At 31.1% G+C, this 15,890-nt stretch overlaps 1 protein-coding gene across 1 annotated transcript in view; it reads left to right on the plus strand.

Moving 5' to 3' along the window:
- The first annotated feature begins 1,601 nt into the window (after positions 1 to 1,601).
- LOC127735331 (prolactin-releasing peptide receptor-like) overlaps positions 1,602 to 15,890 on the plus strand; it is a 68,950-nt gene continuing 54,661 nt past the window's right edge. The window contains exon 1 of the mRNA XM_052245484.1: positions 1,602 to 1,859. The gene's annotated coding sequence lies outside the window, so the exon portion shown is untranslated. The remainder of the gene's footprint in view (positions 1,860 to 15,890) is intronic.

The raw sequence follows: 15,890 nt of genomic DNA on the forward strand, positions 1-15,890 counted from the left end.
CACATCGAGTAATGACAAAACCATATCGAGTAATGACAAAACTATATCAAGTCAATACGAAACCATATCGTGTAATGTCGAAATATCATTAAGTAATGACTATTCCATATTGAGTTATATCAAAACATCATTACGTAATGTCAAAACCATATTAAGTAAAGACAAAATATCATCAAGTAATAATAAAACAACATAAAGTAATATCAGAGTTCCACATAAGCCAGCTGAGGCGTTCCATAATATAATGTCATTTTACATTTATTTACACAAAGGGTATTGTAGAAAGTCACTCACGAATAAGATAAGAATAAGAAGTACAACTGGTTAATCATTATTGCAAAATTCTTAATCTAGTGCAACATAAAAAGACTTGAATGAAATCAATTGTAAAGTGATACATGTAGCATTCTTGTTATGAAGTTATGTAATCAATGTATTCAAGCTTTGTAAAACCGATGAAAGCAATTGTAAAGTGATACATGTAGCATTCTTGTTATGAGGTAATGTACCCATGTATTCAAACTTTGTAAAAACAGATGAAAGCAATTGTAAAGTGATACATGTAGCATTCTTGTAGAGAGGTAACGTCAGTGCATATTAGCTTTGTAAAAGCCGATGACTTCTATTTCTTGACAATTATTTTATTGTTCTGTCTAGTATTTTACGAATAAGGAAGCAATTTTATATGTGTTCTGTTAAAATGAAAAAGTTTTTAAAACTATGCAGTAAGTATGGGCAATAAGAGATTTGTTCATTGTAAAATTCAACTAATTCTGTTCATGCTTCAAACTACAATTATCTTTTTTTATTGACAATAGCTACTGATTACTTTATTAAAAAGGGTTGTCAAACGCCATGACTCCAATATCCTGATTTTTTGAACGAAAGCATTTATGTTATATTTTACAATACTTATGGGAAATCTACAAATATCAAGTACAATTATACACTAAATAGCATATTAACAAAACAGTAATAATATACCAGTAACAGAGATTATCAATCGTTTAAAATTTCAATTGATTTCTATGAATATTAAATTCTAAAGGATTAGAGAAAACAATGTTTTGCTTGTTGCGTGTAGGATATTAATGATTTCTTTTATAACTATTTTCAATTAATTATTTTTTTTACATCTTGTACTTTTATTGGATTTGAAATATTAATGACCACCATTTATAGATATTAAAGTTCATTTCTTGGTGTAATATTCTGGAATGATTTTTACCTCTTACAAAAAGAGGAAGGAACAATACAACTGATTAAATTTTTTATATATTTCCAACCAATTTAATCATCATCCAGATAAACAGCAGTAAAAAATCCTACTTGTGATTGTTGTCTCAACAAATATTCATTTTTTGCTTATATTTTGATATTGAAACCGTCGTTAATGGAATAGATACTATAATCAATTAGAAACAAAACTAGCCAAAGAAAAACAGTATGGTGACCATTTTAAATCCTCGGGTGTTTCTTTAATAACTACATAATTGATCTAGCCACATTTTAATCAATATTTCTATTTTTTTAACATCCGTTAACAAGCAATAGTATTCGTAGAGGATGCGCACTATGATAATGAACACTATCTATTGATTTGCATGGTTATAAAGCAGACGATATCCTCTGCCTTCATCTTCTCAATATTTTACTCGTGCTCACTTATCGTCTGTTTAGTGTGTTTTGGAGTTGTCTTTCGTAATACGCCTGGATTAGAGGAGATTTTTTTCTGTGACAAGCTAATATCAATATGCTTTGTAGAGCTTGATCGTCAAATCGATTGCAGTAGAGTTTGGAGAAGGATTGTCGCTGTGTGATGAAGATTTTCTGGATCTTAACTGGAAGCTACTAATCAGGTTTGATGCATTTTTATATCATTGTTCCACACTTACAAAGAATTTTTTGTTCTGGATGTTGCTGTGTAAATTTTTCTGATTAAATCTTATCTTTTTTATACTTGAATTTTAGCACATTTGCAGGATTTGCAGTTGTTGAGCTTTCTTATTCATCAGTAACTTAAAACATGAAATATAAAAAAAAAAAAATTTTTACTTTATGATACAAACACTATTAAGCCGGGAAACTAAATGTCAACTAAGACTACAAGATTCTAATCAAATGTTTTGAAAATTAGATTTTAGAAGTGCATTATATTTTCTAATTTGATTTTGTGATAAAGGCAAATTCAAATAGCAAAAATACGTGTCGATTTCATATAATTAAAAGATGTGATACGAGTATGTTTCATCAAACAACATGGAAACAACTTACTAAGTGACAAAAGAAAAAAAGAAAAATTATAAAACACATATTAAAGATTTTAAATCACAATTACTTTAGAGTAAATTGAGAAACATAAATAATTGACTTCACATTTCGCCTTTTCTGTTTGAATACAACATAACCTTAAATGGCCCGTAACGAAGTATTCAATTACAGTATTTCTCACGTTTTTTTGCCCTATATAGTATATATTACAACGCATCTGCTGTTTTTTTCAAAGCACAAATGAATTGGTATTAACATCTAGCGAGGTAGTCCGCTCAAACAGGTGCATGTGGCCGTCAAGAACTTGCAGTCAGGTGTTAGCTGTTACTCTGTACATTCAAGAGTTCTCCGTGACTTTAAGATGAAGAACAGCAAAATACCTTTCTTTGCTTTAGGCTTTGTTAGTGTGTGTAAATACACTATACATGTACATAAATTCATTTCTATTGTATTCATGACGAATAGAATATATCTTTTTTTTGTAATTTTAAAACAAAAACGAAGAAAAGCAATGTGAACGTTTTCATTCCATATAGACAAAATGAAACGCAATCCTTCGGTAAAAATCGCACTTTACTACCAAGATTTTTCTTCCCCTAAACCACAAAACTGTAAAATAGAAAGTATTGATATTCGAACCACCTAGTGCTGATGAAAATGCTTAATTCTAAATAATTACTAGTATTTTTTGTTAAATGCCGTGAAATGATACTACTAGAATGGTTATGATCGAAGGTCAAGATGGTACAAATTTCATCGCTAACGAACAAGTAACCACAAGGGAATTGTTTGGAAAACAATTTAAGAAACAAAAGAATATAGATCGTTATTAGTAGTCTGTCATTACCGAGAGCCACCTGGGTTGTATATTACATCAAAGGCCAATACATTTTTGTGATTTTTCTTGCGGAATATCTCGTGGCTAGTTGATGGAATCAATAACTCTGAAATTAATTGCTAATTACAAAGCTTCGCTGGAATCGTAATTTTAACGCATTTATAAACACTGAGCCTGAAAGCAATTCTATCTAGAATTAATTTAAGTCTCATTTGATGGTGAAAATACAATTAAATGCTTATATGACACTTCGTGATACATCGAAGATGCCCATTATTGAAAAATATCATAAACTACATACATCGAAGATGCCCATTATTGAAAAATATCATAAACTACACCTTCCTGTCTTGTTAACGACTTTAATGTTTGATTGAAAATAAATTAGGTTTTCCGTTAAACTTGCTGCACTGCAAAACTTGTTAATGTTTTTTTTATTAATTAGCAACATGCAATGTTATGATGACAAACAAATGTAATTGACACTCATTTTAATAAAATATTGGCGCATTCAATGAAGAATTGCAACACGTTGCGCATGAAAGCATCTTAGAAATGCGTTTTTGCTGAAGTCTTTATACATATCTAACATAATGTGTATGGGAGTACAATTTTTTGCTTTGTTATGTTTATTATACAAGTTTAAGTTAATCTTTTTATATTGTTTCCATGTTAATAACCCTAAGTACATTTTAATACTATTCTATCAAGTAGATCGAGAGTACTTTATGCACACATTTATAAATATCTACTGATTGTCTTGATAGCAAATTACTGTGAATTATTTAGTTTTTCATGTCTATTGATTGCAGAAAAAAATAAGTATTGACTATAAATAAAGAATACTTTGAAATCGTTCTATGAAAACAACCAACAGATGCTTATAACATTACAGTTATATTATGTATACACACAATAGCGTGGTAAAACCATATCATAGTTCTAGAATAAAGTTATTCATGCATTCTACAGTTTTGTGTTAGTTAAGGGAGGGAGACTACAATTATGTTTTGCAAATGAAGAAAATGAATAATCAAAGGCTGTACCGGAGACAGTTTAAACCTCAAAATTTGGAAACCATTAAAATGCAAAACACTTTTTTTATTTGGAATTGCAAAAAAAAAAACAATATTGAATTCTGAACCAGAAACATATTATGTAGCATTGCATTGACGGTTTGGCACAAACAAAAATCGCCATAATAAAACTGACAAATAAATGTAATAAACCTTTAAGTTTGCAGAATAACATGCATTTCGGACATATAGAGCTGTCAAATGGTGAGACATCAAAAGGAAAAATATCATTGCAACTAACGTCTTTTATCCGTGAAGGTTAAAAGAATAACAAAATGAACGCTTTGTAAATTTGTAATTTTTACAAACTCTCTTTACCTCGATTAATATCAGACAAAACGCACACCAAAGTTATTCATGCATTTACAGTTTTGCATAAGTTAAGGGAGGGAAACTACAATTATGTTTTCAAGATTAAAGGAAATGAATAATCAAAGGCTGTACCGGAGACAGTTTGACATGATTTTCAACGGAGAGTAAATGATATGGAATATAAAAATGAATACTGAAATAATTTACCTGAAAGACAATTTTACCTGATTAATATTGAAGTCATGAATATAGAATACGTCATATCTACACGAAGATAACTCAAAACTATAAAAACAAAACTTCTCAAAAGCATGAAGAATATAGATTCCGAAATGTTTCTTTTGAAATGTACAGGTTTAAATAATCAAAATGACTATAAAACTGTTATCATATAGTTAGCTATGAATACTGGTATATTATAATGATAAAATGTATGGCTCATATCAGAATACAAATGTCAGTCACACCCCAAATAAATCACATGCCAAACAACCCATAGTTAGTAAATCAAATGTTTAATATAAATTAAATCATAACACACCCCATATCAAACTCTCGACCTTTGCTCTCGAGCATGATCATTTATGGTTAGTATTGAATGTGATATGATATTCAACTTGATCGATGAATATGTTGTATTATAGTTTCATTAAATATACAAACATTCTTAACTAATAATGTATTGACTGAAACGAGCATGAAATCTACAATTCCCACATTGCACAACAAGAAAAAAATAGAATGTTTTTGTCTGAAATCAACATGATTTTATAGATTTGAAGAAAAAAATCAAAACTTAAATCCTTTTACTCTTGACATAGATTGATTTCAACGTAAAACGCCGTTCTGTTTTATTTCGAATGCCGTGTTGTTATTTATCTAAACGTAATAGAAATTAGTTCAGAAATAAGATTTCTTTCTAAAGTCAAATTTTATTTAGGATCGGTCTTCTGGCTAATTGATAGACATGCAATTTCGATTTATCGAAAACACCTGTTGTTTATTCCCGTTATATTAAGGTCGTTACCCTTCAAATCTTTTATTTATTAGAAATTCTTTTGATTATCTGCTTTACCGAAAACACTATTATATACAACACGAGAATATCAATGTTCTTCGATTTATGTCTGTTACATTGTTCGCTGAAATTATAAGAAAACTGCAGGTACTTCAGAAGATCAAAAGCAGTACAGTGAACAAACAATGTAGATTCAAATTTAACACATATACAAATAACGAACAACTGTTTGAACATTATTTAATGATAATATACACGTCCTTTCTGTAAATGAATATGTAATTATAGAAATGAATGTCTTAAGAAAGAAAAAAAAATAAGAAAATGAGCTGAGACCAAAAAAGTCAAAATGTAAAGTTTTTGAATTCCGTTTGGTTATTACAGTCATAAGGAATCAAAGTTTCTCTGCAAAGTTATAAACCATAGACGCCTCAATCATTAACATGTTATCTTTTACTGTGCGTATGCATGCACGTACCGCCTTTGGCAGCTTTACTAACACCCTATAAACGCACAGCGTCCAAAGCGCTTATCTGGTTTTACCTTCATCAGGAACGCTTAAACCTCAAAATTTGGAAGCCATTAAAATGCAAAACACTCAATTTTTTTTTTGGAGTTGCAAAAAAAAAAGAAACACCAATGTTGAAATCTTAACCAGAAACATTATATGCATCATTCAATTGACGGTTTCGCACAAACAAAAATAAGATCGGCATAATAAAACTGACAAATAAATGCATTAAACGTTTTGCAGAATAACTTGCATTTCGGACACATCTCTGTCAAAGAGTGAGACCTCGAAAGGAAAAATATCATTGCAACTAACGTCTTTTATCCGTGAAGGTTAATAAAATAACAAAATTAACGCTTTGTAAATTTGTAATTTTTACGAACTCTCTTTACCTCGATTAATATCGGACAAAACGCGCACAAAATTCTTTCACAGTGCTTTGTTTTGACAGAAACGAAAACATATGATAATGTCATTAAACTAATGTAGTGTCGTTTCTGTATCAATTGACAAGAATGAATATCACAAAGCTGTGCTTTCCAAAAATAAAATGTAAGGTCACAAGAGCAATTGAAATCGCTTTACATTCTTGAAATAACTGGAACATGTTCAATATTTTCAATTTGACTTCGTCTAGTATTCCTGCAAGATTCAAATTTGGTGCCTTTATAACCCACATGAGGTATAAAGCATGGTTTGCAATGTAGGTCTTATATTAATACACTTTTTAAAGGAAGAAACCCGAGGTTTCCACAGGAAAAAAACCAAACAATTACCCACCAACAACAAGAAAAAAGAAAACAGCGACGATCGGTAAATAGTCTTATGACATAGTTTCTTCTTTGGAGATATTTGTTATTCGGTTTCTTTATAGCTTTTTGCCGTTGAAGCGTTACAATGGTTTATATACCGTTGTGTATTTAAATGAAGTATAGTATCGTTTTATTTCTATTAAAGCTGGCGTCAACTATGGGACAATTTATCGACACATTTTCTTCTTTTTTCAATGTAGGTCTTTTTATACATATACGTATAAAATATCTTGAAGGGAGAAACCTGAAAGTTTTACTCTTTTTACAAGTTTTCATTCTTAAAACTTCGAATGAATCTTTTCTTGACGACAAAATTTATTCCTCAGTCGGTTCCCAACGACGTCAGCAAGTTTAAATCAATGCTTTAAATTAACCTTAATAAAATCTAATTAGGATAGTTTTTGTAAAAAAAATGCAGTTATTGAATATCTAATTATTTTGAAAACAATTTAAAGGAAGCGTGGAAGTGTAGCGAATCAAACTGTGGGCGTCTCAACTGGAACATACGGAAACCAGAACACGATAAATTATGGTGATGACATTACATAATATTAAGTTGTTAATGATAAATGATACATTGGATATTGATTATTTTAACTATAAAAGTATTATTTTCCTAGTATGGTGCGTGATATCGAATTGCCATGGGAGATTATAGATACAAATATCTTTGGTAGGTCTCCCGAGACCATTGTTTCTATAGTGTTTATTCCGATAAACACAACGTCAATTGATATTTTGACTATGTGTAATTATGTTATTCTGCATGTACACACCCTATAAACGGTTATCGATACTGCATATGCAATAAGTAACAAAACCTGTTTTCATTTGTTGCAAAAATCCATTTATTTCAACGGCAATCGGGTCTGCAGATAAGAATAAATCTGTTGTCAACTGTTGCAAAATCCGTTGTGTTGCAATGACAATCGAAACTGTAGACAAAAATAAATATGCTGTCAATTGTTGCAAAATCCATTGTGTTGCAATGACAATCGAAACTGTAGACAAAAATAAATATGCTGTCAATTGTTGCAAAATCCATTGTGTTGCAATGACAATCGAAAATGCAGACAAAAATAAATATGCTGTCAATTGTTGCAAAAATCCATTTTATTGCCATGACAAACGAAACTGCTGTAAACATATCTGTGATAGTCATTAATAAGATGTGATGTACCCAGTCATTAATTATTAAGCTTATGGATAACCTATATATTTGCAACAACAGGGAGCATTCTTGGAAACTTACGACAATGGCTCAATTATGATGTCTATGTCGTAAATATAACTTCTTTGGTTTGATTGGTTTGTTAGTGTTTGTTCCGGAAATAGACAAATTTGGCTGTATGAAAGGAGGAGATTTTTTTGGTACCAATTAGAAGGAACAAAACATTAAAGAAATTAAATCATTCTTTTATTTTACCCTTATGTCTATTGTATTTTTTTGGTATGAACGTTCTCGACGATGGTCAATCCAAGAAAGCGTTACGGACGCACCAAAGTCCTAAAGTGTTATTTTCATATTCATTAACTATGAAGACATGGTTAATTCATTTAAAATTGCAGGAGAAAAACAAATTTCTTATGTTATGTTAAGTTAGTGTACTCTTACGATTAATTACTTATAGAGCATTAACCTTAGAAAAATGCGTGGTACATGTACTTAAGTGTTTCAGCGAAACATGGTTTATTTCTGTATTAAGACTTGATGATTAGCGAAAGGTTGACCAAAAAGATGTAGAAGAGTTTACTAGACATCTATTCACGTGACACTTGCCTCTATATATACTGATATATACAAAAATTGTAACTGATGTTTCCGATTCATCCCTTCGTGTCCATTAACAACAATTCATTGATTTATATCAACCTGTTGACTGTACATATAGATAAGAAGATGTGGTATGAGTGCCAATGAAACAACTATGTTGTATGTATACTGTAGATCACCACTGATATTTTATTTCTTGTACAGGGAAAAACATTTTTTTAGCATTTTAAAAGTTGCCAATTTGTGTTATGTCTTTTCCATTATTTAATTTTTTCCAGTCTGCTTTCCCAATTTTGCCTTTTCTAGTGTGTAAAATTTTACCAATCTGATCTCCCTATTTTTACATTACCTGTATTTAGAATTTTGTCATTTTGTGCCGGTTCCTTTGTGTTGCCTATTCTAGTGATTTTTATGTATTGTTACTTACGGACGTCTTGAGTTTTAAGCAACATTTTGATTTTTTTTTACAAAAGTGTTATTATTGAGTTCATCTGTAATAGTATCTTTGCAGTTGTATCTGTCTCGAAGTATTCCTCTGGATTTTCGAATCTATCATTGACTACATGTTTTGCATCGTTAATTTAGCAGAGTTTTCTGCAGTGAAATTCAAAAGCAGCCGTGAAACTACAACGTCTTAAAAAATATAATGAATTTTATTTTCTAAAACTTCTATGTTCTTAAAGTATAAGATATCTGTCCAAATTGATAGATTTGCATTTTGTGAAATGTACTTCTGGTTTATCAATTCCATTCGTCTCAAATTATTTTGTCAGCCCAAGTAACTTTACGATAACGAGAGCCAATTGTTTGTTTTAATGACTCGTGTTTATCTTTGGATGTTTTCAGTTGCGAATAGAAACTTTTATATCTACATTTACATTTGATCTGTATGACTATACTAACAATTGAAAATATAACAAAAATAATTGTTTAAACGCTCCAAGGATCTATAACCAGAAAAGATAAATCAAACGAAAAACAATACAGGAGGTGAAACCAGGTGTACGAGGTTGGGTTAGTCTGCCTTTGAATATGAAGTTGTTTGGTAATATGTATATTGTCAAGAGGAGCGGACAATGAAAGAAACATATCCATAAGCTCGTTAGTGACGCGTCGGCACTGTAAGCGGCCTGAAGCAAAATATTAAGCTTATTATGGGATACTAGTATTTACTGAATTATTAAAGTACTTTCAAGATGATGATTTATTTGATATCTGGAATTCATAGTGTTATATAGCATTTTGTCTCATCTGTTTGCAAGCCTATCATTACAAATACGAATAAAAGTAAATGTTTTCATTTTGTCAGAGGAGGTTAAGTATCCATTTGAAATGACTTAAACATGTTAAAGACCCAGTCTATTCTCTGATTACAAGATATACCGAATGCACTTCAGAAACCATAATAATAGCATAATAATCCATATCATTTCATATAGTAATAGACTCCGATTAAATAGAGTCTGAGTCTCAATTATTTAGGCCCATTGTATAATTATCACTTATACAGTTGCATAATATTGTTACAAACAGAAAGAAATATGAACATATTGATCCCCGCTTTCTCATGTATATTTAATATTAGGAATAATATGAAGAAAACATGAAGACCTAAGACTAGATTAAAGATGTATTTGCAGACTTAGTCGTATTGTATTTCTGGTCTTGTATACAAAATTTTATCATAAGATGTCTAGTTGTCTTATTGTATATCATACACTATCTCTTTGTTTTTTAATAACAGTATAATTGAGACATGTATTCATGTCTTATTATTGGATCCTGCATGTTGACGCATAAAATTATAAAGGTCTATTTAAATTTTTTTTTACGTTTCCTTATAGTTAGAATCTACTTTATCGGAGTTATTGTTCCAAACGATGAACATTTGGCTTTAAACCTTCCTCTTTTCCAGTTGGAACCCCGTTCTATCTATTCTTTCAAAAAGTTATGGATCTGCTCCTGGGTATGTTTTCTCACTTGGAGAAACTAAACAATGTCAAAAATTGAACCATAAAAGGCATAGTTGAACCACTTCTTCCATATTACATCAAAAGCATTTTCACTGCATAGAAAATAAGGGGTAAAAAAAATTCCAGACTGCCAATTTTGTAGGAATAACTTTTATCATATTCAATGATGACTGTTGAGTCTTGTCTAGTTTATTTTTTGAGGATTAATAAAAATCTTTGACAACAATTAATAAAATTACAATGCTTCGAACACACGTGTTGAAATCAACTTTCAAGATTATAAAAGATGTCATTTTCCATGACAACTTTTTAATTTGATAATTTTTCGATCTAATCATGCCTCTACATACGCATGCTTTTCCCATCTTTTTATAAATGTTAAAGTGCAGGCGAATAGTTGGATATTACTTAAGAAATATTTCGATGTTATTCCAGACTTCTTCACACTTGCATATTAATAGGGATCATAGTTACAAAGCTTACTTAATTGTCTTAAAAGGCAATAACGAAAATAAATGTATTCTTAAATTAATTTCCCTACCAGAACTAGAAATAGATTTACTTTAACAAAATTGAAAAGGGTGATAGAACACACATTGACTCGATTTTCTTTAAATCTAATAATTGCAGAAAATTAAATCACTGGCTGTAAAATTGTCACCAGGTCTCTGCCATTAAATCTAGAATCGATCAATCATTGGTTTTATTAGCTTTACTGTTGACATATCCTACTTTAGACTAAGACAGAGAAAAATAAACAACATAATGTGAGGCATAGCTAAAGGTTCTTGAAAACCTTTATAAAATAGATCCTTAAATGAAGATAAAGTAATACAAATTACTTCTTCGACCAATGTACTGGTTAATTTCTTCATTTTGGTATTGAACGATTATCGACAGGAAATATCACTCATTATTCTCCATATAAAAAACTTAACAAAGGAAAATTGCTGTTCGTATTTTGAGGACAAAAACATTAGAGAATCAAAAAAAGTTGAAAAAGAGTTTTCATGAAATAAGGAAATTCCTTGAACATCACAACAACCGGAAAAGAACAGTCTTTGCCGCTCTTTCTTTCTTCCTTTTTCATAGATGTTTGACATTACGATTTCAGTCCAGATATGCAACATGTTTATTTTCTATTGTAAGCATTGTCATGTTCAAAAGGCTAGTTTAATCCCATATTATGCATTTCGATGTATAACTTAAACGGTCTTGATATTTTTATTTGCTTTGTCGATATCGAGTAGTTCTTCTGCAAATATGACGAAAAGAATAAAAAGGAAAAAATCCATTGCAACGAATACATTACAACGTTTTAAAATCACGTTCACAAAGATCAGAGTTACAAAGAATGGTTAGATTTGTGTTTTATTTGTATTTCATCAAGTGCAAATCAAATTACTTTGCTTTTTCCTGTTTGAAATGGTATATTCTGATTTGTTATCAACTGAAGACATGTTATGCATGCAATATCAGATTTGAAATAATGACGTTATGAGATGATTAAATACTTTTTACAGTACAGATTTGAGTAATAATTACTTCATAAAATTATACATTCATCGAATTTTTCATCATCAACATCAACAAAGATCCTTTCTCACATGCAACACAGAAGATGTTTTAAAGAATGAGTGCCAAGCAGCAAAATTGTGTTCAAAATGACAGAAGATTAATGCGGTGTGCGTGGATTTCGGACCGCTCTGGACCTTCATCAAAGTTAAGTAAAGGACCGGTGAGGTCCGGAAACCATGCCACATCCAATCAACAATCATCCAGAAAGACTAATTGTTCAGCACCTTGGGAAGCCTCGCTCTAACACAAACTAAACACACAACGTTATATAAACAATGCAACCAGTCAACATTGCTAAACCTGGTACAGGATGCTTCGAGGGACAAAGATATCAAAATAAGCCAAATACTCATTTACACAGCGTTGTTTCATACAATGATCAACATAGAACTCTAATAGAAATTGTTGTGAGGCAACACATCATACAATCTTATGAGTGCTTCTCCAAGATTGACAGAAAAACTATGCAGTATTACATAAGACGCCATCTCTAATACAATAACCAGAATAATGAAAAACACCATCCATCTACAAGACAAAGAGACTCTAACACCCGTTTAAATTACCACATTTGTACACTAGAATTAGATGATATTACATGAACTCCGTTTGTATTGTTAAGAAGACTAAGATGACGGTATTCACCTTAAAATGGACTTAATGTTCAATAAAAGAGGGACGAAAGATACCAGAGGGACAGTCAAACTCATAGATCGAAAACAAACTGACAAAGCCATGGCCAAAAATAAAAAGACAAACAGACAAATAATAGTACAGATGACACAACATAGAAAACCAAAGACTAAGCAACACGAACCCCACCAAAAACTGGGGGTGATCTCAGGTGCTCCGGAAGGGTAAGCAGATCCTGCTCCACATGTGGCACCCGTCGTGTTGCTTATGTTATTACAAATCCGGTAAATAGTCTAATTCCGTAAGTCACATTCGAGAAAAGGGAGGCACTATACAACGTAATGAAAGAAAAAAGTAAGGAAATACCAAAACATGTAATCGTTTAAAAAAAAGAAAGTAGGACCCACATCATCATAACAACAGGGAAAAGAGACAAACACGCAAGCAACATTAACCTTCAATAAAGCACTATACAGAAAACTAGATGAAGAAACTCCAACAAAAGCCGGGAGTAACCACAAGAAAAGTACACACTTCGACTTTATAAGTGGCATTAAGGCGACAGTAGTTTACCTATGTTCAAATCTCGTAAATCGATAAGAAGAGACAAGCCAAAGTACCAAACAAAAACTGAGGGAATCGCACGAACTCCAACTCTATGCGTGTTTCGCATGTGAATTAAGAATCTGGTGATGAATCATATTCAGTCATAAACGTGGAAAGGAGGCTTATGTGATGGCAACAACAAACACGTGAAGTTTTGTTTATATTATGATAAGCTATAAGAATGTTAATGTCAACAGGAAAATAATGCATGTAATCTGAACTATGCAGAGATTGCAGTTATATATTGTTTTTAGGTTCAATCATGCAAACTTCGACACAGTAAACATTTGTCTAATTTTTTTTTAAACATTAGATATATACATTGAATAACTAATGCTATCAAAAATCAAAGTTTTCAAAAATCTTAATCAAGTATGATAATTACTAGATATTTTTAAAAATCCAACGATGATGTATTATACATCCAGGGGGAGGAGGCGAATATAATAAAAAAAAACTTGGTATTAAAAGTCAACTTACCGAGATCTGCTTTGCGTTAGGCAGTTGGAAACTTACGGTTTTGTATGTTTGTTTTGTTTTTGTCAAAGTTATAATTAGTTCCGACCTGAAGTCGTCACTATTTTGTGAAACGTTATGTGATTTTAAGAGAGCAAGATCATCAATTTCTCCGACGAATATATATTTCTAAATTAAAACCAACGCTCAAACCAATGATTGCGTTGGATAAAAACCGCAAATTTTACACGTGTGCATGCAAAATACATTTCTTGGTAGATGGGTCTAATTACAGCACAAACAACATTTTCCAAAAGACCAAAAAAAGTGAAAAAAGTATATTTTAACAAAACGCATTTGACTAACAGGTCGAACAACTGATGTTCTTAAAACCCTGCTGACTGCCATTGGCGATTGCCAAATAAACGTATCACAAGATGTAAAAAATGGATCTTAATTATTAATTTAATACTAAACAGAAAACAATAAACTTGCGGAAATAAACAATGTATATATATATATCTCGAGTCTCTCGAAATTATTATTGAAGTTGATAAAAGCATGGAATGGAGGAACTACTGTAGTGTAACTAAAGGGATTAGCATGATGCTCGAACATATTGATGTTGAGTATTTTGTTCTTTTTGAATTATTTAGACTTTCTCATAGGACGGTAGTATATAAAAAAAATGCCACTGAAATATATTATTTCAATATAGTTAAGAAGAAACTTGAAAAAGACGAATTATTTTGTATACATTTGTAGTCTATGAATCGTCATATCGTCCATATCTCATCGACATTGTTCAGGAATATAATGTTTAACTATTCCGTATTGTGATATAAAGATGTTGACCTAAGTATAATCAGCTTTTATTCCTTTTTCAAATGAGACAAAGGGGATTAACTCTGCTCCTTAATTGAACTCCATCGTGTTGTTCCTCGGCATTCATACAAACTAATAATGTCCATCACTAGGAAAAGCGACAACTTTTTTGGACAAGTTTACGAAAGTTGCACAGAGAAAAATTGTTATAACTGATTTCATCCATTAAGTTGTTAAGTTGTGCCAGAGGATAACACTTTTCATTTAAATTTAAGCATATTCGAATATGATATTGGTAAAAGGTATATCAAAACAGGAAACGAGCGCATGTCGAGTCAATCTGCGACTTCATAATGTTGGTCTTCGAACTTTTTGAAGTTATTCAGAATATATGGGTACAACTGGAAAGATGATACCCACTGGATTTAAAACTTCATCAAGAGCTTGGAAAAATAAAAGATTTAATGTTGCTTTATATATAAAATCCTTTTAAAACAAAATTCAAGTCTAAAGCAACATGAGTGGTATGTGTTAGCCATAATGAATTCTGATTCTCAGGACGGTTTTGTTAAAACATTTCATTGACCATTGACATTTTAAAGAGGATATTTCCTACTTGATTTACAGAACTGTCTGAACATCCATTTACATAATGTGACTTTAAAACGAAGTAATAAACGTTGTAATGTTGATATACATGTACTTTACTTTTTTCGATAACCTTCCAAAACACTTTATCTTTCACTGTGGTGTTGAGCGTCGGTAAGTGAACTTAGTTATTGCCGGAGATTTGTGGTGTTTTCTTTAGTCCGTCTGATGAGAAGGAAATAAATGTCATCCATCTCGGTCGTTACATAGTGAGATCCCGTTTCCTCTACATCAATACTAAGAAATGATAAAGTTGTTTTAATTGTCCTGGCCTGTTTTTGATGTGTAAATTGCACCGTGTTACAATAATAGGCTGTAAATGGAAAATATTGATTACAATGTTCTGGTACTGTAGAATGTAGGAATGACAGAATGCCTATTACGTTAAATCACTGAATACTGGTTTTATTTCCAATTTATCATTAAGTTCAAGATTTCATTACTGTACTGTTTCGTTTAAAATTATATCACAAAGTTCGCCAAGTTTACTGATAAGGATTTTGTTCCTTTCGTCACATACGCCCCCGTAATTGCAGTTTTAGATTTCTCTATTATTAAA

Source organism: Mytilus californianus, unplaced genomic scaffold (assembly GCF_021869535.1).
Source record: "Mytilus californianus isolate M0D057914Y unplaced genomic scaffold, xbMytCali1.0.p SCAF_3, whole genome shotgun sequence".
Lineage (NCBI taxonomy): Eukaryota > Metazoa > Mollusca > Bivalvia > Mytilida > Mytilidae > Mytilus > Mytilus californianus.